Source organism: Lactuca virosa, chromosome 6 (genome assembly GCF_052849685.1).
Source record: "Lactuca virosa cultivar CGN04683 chromosome 6, Lactuca_virosa_CGN04683_v6, whole genome shotgun sequence".
Classification (NCBI taxonomy): domain Eukaryota; kingdom Viridiplantae; phylum Streptophyta; class Magnoliopsida; order Asterales; family Asteraceae; genus Lactuca; species Lactuca virosa.
This window is the reverse complement of record NC_136431.1, coordinates 168,741,716-168,746,096: the sequence shown is the minus strand read 5'-3', so window position 1 is coordinate 168,746,096 and position 4,381 is coordinate 168,741,716.

Here is a 4,381-nt window from a genome sequence, read left to right as displayed (position 1 = left end):
TGGGTGTTTGAGCAGTATTGAAATAGTATTGGTGGTTTAGCAGCCAGCAGGTTTTGGTCGGGCATTGCTAGGATGTTGAATTATTAGAAAAGTCAAGTATGTATAGTAGTAGTTTCTTGTTGAGTTGCTTCTTAGCAGATCCCTATTTTTGTTTTAGAATAATCATTTTGTATGAGCTAAGTTACCAGTTCCGAAGTTTCTAGTGGGTGTCTTTGATAATCTACCAAGTGGTTCTACACCTAAACAGAGATGAATTCTAGACGTTATGAGAGATTTTGGTTCTTCCAATGTAATGTTCATGGGAGTGGTGGGTTAGTGATTATTTTTCAGGAATACAAATGTACATCTGAGGTCCTTTAGTCATGAATTTCTAGAGTAGAGATTGGTTTGATTATGACAGGCATAACATTTTATGTGCTTGTTTTGGCACGACATGGGAGTATTTCTAAGGGATTAAGCGATGGGCATACCTAGAGATTAACCGTCAGTCTTAGAGTATGATTTGGAAGGAACTTTTTGTGGTTGCATAATTTTGAGTTTTCCCACTTTTGAGTGCTTTTGTTGGAGTTGATCAGACCTTCGGTGGTGAGGAAGCTTGTCTTGCCGTTGAGTACCTTCAAATGATTGGGTGGTTTTGTTGGGATTGGTATGTTCAGAGTCATCTCACGAATCTTTTATAGATGCGTTGATTTTAAGAAATGGTTTGGAGGAATCATATGGATTGTGTATGTTGTTGTTTATGATATTCTAGCCGTGATGGATTTCGAGGACGAAATCTAGTTTAAGTGGGGATGATTTATAACATTTGAGTTTCGATTATGTTTTCCATTCCCTGTATGGTTGTATAAACCAAGAGAAGGTCGATGCAGAAAGTGAATGATGATGAATTAATTGTATTAGAATTTAAGAAATAAGCCTAGGTGCACCGCGCCTAGAAGGATCGCAACACGTTTCTTGGAACTAATCATAGACCTTAGGCCTCATGATTTGAGCTTATTTTAGTGCATTAAACTCTAGGGTTTTCCAATTTTCGGCCTCCATTACGTCTAGATACTCTTTATAGAAACCCTATCCTCCGTTATGATGTCTAAAACCCATCCTCTATCCTAAAGCATGTTTTGTTGATCTTTTGGTGGTGTTTTGTGCTATAGAAGGAGGAGAATACAATAGATTGTTCATTGAAGCTTTGAAAATGAAGTAATCGGTCCTCACACAAGTTTTGGACCGTTGTAAGTTACAAAGATCCTTACTTTTTGGTGTTCCATCTTTGGATCTAAGAGTATTTAGAGTTTTGGTCAAGTGTTTGGTATTTTAGGTCCCATGTTGGCTTGATCTTTGGAGTTTAGACAAATCCATAATCTTTGAGTAATGTATTACTTAAGATATGATGTTGGAATGGAATAGAGAGTGCATGCATGAGCTTTCTTTACACCATACTTGAAGAAAAATATGGAATGTTGGACCTTTTGGAGGCCATGACTTTAGATCTAGTGAGTTTGGAGTGTTTTAATGGATATAGATGGAAACTTTATCCATTTGAACATCATTTAGTTCTAGATATGTGAGTTGGAAGCTTGGACTTAATGGGATTACCTCGTTTTAAAGTTCTGAGTTTTGCCTAGTTGTAAAGCATCTTATGTGGGCGCGAGGCGTTTTCGTAAAAATCTTATCCGCATATTTTTTCGACCAAAGCCTAACTATTTTGTCTTGTAGTTGGCGTGACGCACCTACTGAACAGAGAGTTGACTTTTGGTCAAACTTTGGAGGATTAAGTATTTATCTAAGTACTAGTGTCGGGATTGTCATTAGGTGACATGTGTCATCTGTCTCTATGTTGGGGGTTGCTAGTGAGCTTCTACTGTTTAGCTAAGGTGAGTTTTCTCACGATACATTATTTTCTGGTACGTATCTTTGTGTTGTAGGATATGGTTAGGCGGTAGTATTTTTTAGGCTATAGTATGATGTGAGGGTGGTAGACCTGTTAGTCTATTATCTATAGTGTTGAGTTGTCTATTTATCTATCATATGCATATGTCGACATATTTTGTAGGGATGAGGTGTTCCTACTATTTGTGGAAGGAAACTATGTAGGTGGACCAACTTTATATTGTAGGTTGATGTAACGCCCGCCGATCTGGGCTAGTCAATTTAGAGACAATGAGCATCAAAAATGAGTTTTTGATGGAAGATTATTTAGAAGGATTAATCTTAACCAAGTTATAGTATATGTTACAAGGGTTACGTACATATAAAGAACGCCGAAATCCGAGTTATAACGAAGAAGTTATGGTCCGTCAAAGTTTTACGGCGAAACCGACACGACGCCGCGTAACGTAAAAAGTGAATTTTTGATAAACTAATTTTTAGCCTTAGATATCTAAATGAAAGTTGTAATATACGTCAAACCAAGAGTGTGCATCAAAAGAACGTCAAAATCTGACTTCGTATGAGGAAGTTATGATTTTTCTAAGATTTGGCATAGCAGTGCACAACCCGAAATTCGAATTTTAGATCGATCGATTTTTGGCCACTGCAACCTAAATGAAAATTAAAGATCTCGTTAATAGTAGCGCAAGGGTAAAAATACAGATGAAAATGGACGTCGGATGAAGAAGTTCTGAATTTTTAACGGACTTTTCATGTTCCGACTTGTTAAAAATATAACTTTAAAAATAAATTCAAAATTAGCCGACGGAGTCTAAATGAAAGTTATAGAGTACGTCTCCACCTACGTGTGGATATAAAGAGCGTCAAAAACGAAGTTCTTATGAACGAGTTACAAATTATAATAGCATATTTACGTATTAAAATAAAGTATAAATCATATATACGTACACATATATATACATATGTATATATCATTAGAAAGGTATCGACGATGCAGTCATTATAAGACTAGTGTTGAATACTTTCGACATTAGTTTAGTACAAATATCCTTAAATCTATTTAAAATAATATTATAAAGAGGTGTTTAGTTGTTTATATAACTATAAGGTCATTAAGTAACTATGAGGGTAGTTTTTGAAAATTCAATTACTATAAATAAGAGCAATGGGCTCTCATATTTCTTGCACCATTCTCTTGAATCAAGAGTCTTTCTTTTCTTATCCCCCGAGCATTTCGGTCCCTCGTGATTCGACTTCTGTTTCTGTAGTTTTAGTATAGTAAGGTGAGCGCTGAAGCGCTACACGAATCTTTCTTAGAAAGATTCAGCGACAAAGTTCTGCCCCTGCAGAACTCGACTCCTAGCTAAAACCCCCTTGTAAGTAAGTTATGATTACCCTATTTTAAATATAGCTTATATTTAAAATTAGTATTGTTATTATGAACTTATAATAAATATTTGGGCTATTATTATGACTTATATAAGTGTCGTTATAATATCTTTTTAACTAGTCGCGGTACGGGGAATCTGGTTTAAAGGGCCGCATAGGGTTGTTGGATTTCAGAAGTGTTATATGCCAAAATGGTCCTGCCCTCTGGTGTTTTATGTCTGGCCCCTGTCTGTACATAGTGGTTGGAAAATATTGTATAAACGCTTATATAATAATAATAATAATAATAATAATAATAATAATAATAATAATAAGACTAATAATTAGTCACGGTAAATATTAGACTAAAATCTAGTGGTAATAATACTAGGTTTCGTCGAAGGAAATTATTTTTAAAAAGCGAAGCGCTGTTTGAGTTCGGAATCACCACCTTAACAAGTGAGTGCATAGTCCCTTTTCATGAACATGATTTTAATACAAATATTGATTGAAGTATTAAATATATGTTTATGTGCGAATTTTTTGATGCTGCCTGAGATACGTGTTAAAGAACATACCTGATAATATATGATGATTTAGGATAAAGAGTAAACCTAAATTAATTATTATGAGGAATATTGGGTAGTATCTTCTTATGAGTACGAGTGAGATATACACAGAGAATAGAACTTTAAAATATGTCATTGATCCGGGAGCATGGTTTAGACATAGTCATTGTCCTTAGTCCGAGAGTATGGATTGGACAAGTCAATTGTCATTAATCCGGGAGTATGGATTAAGACATAGTTAGTTGTCCTTAATCCGCGAGTATGGATAGGACATAGCTGTTTGTCATTAATCCGGGAGTATGGATTTAGACATATAAATTTGTCCCTAGTCTGAGAGTATGGAATGGGCACAGTTATTGATCCGAGAGCATGGATTAGATCCGAGAGTATAGATTAAGTAAAGAGGTAAAGTTTAAGGTCTGAGAGTATGGATAGTGTCGTTGGGAGGAACGACGGGGTGGGGTAAGAGTTACTTATATATATGGTGAAATTGTATATTTTATGAGTTCTAAATTATATATATGATATAAAATTGTGGGATTGAAATCCCTATGTAC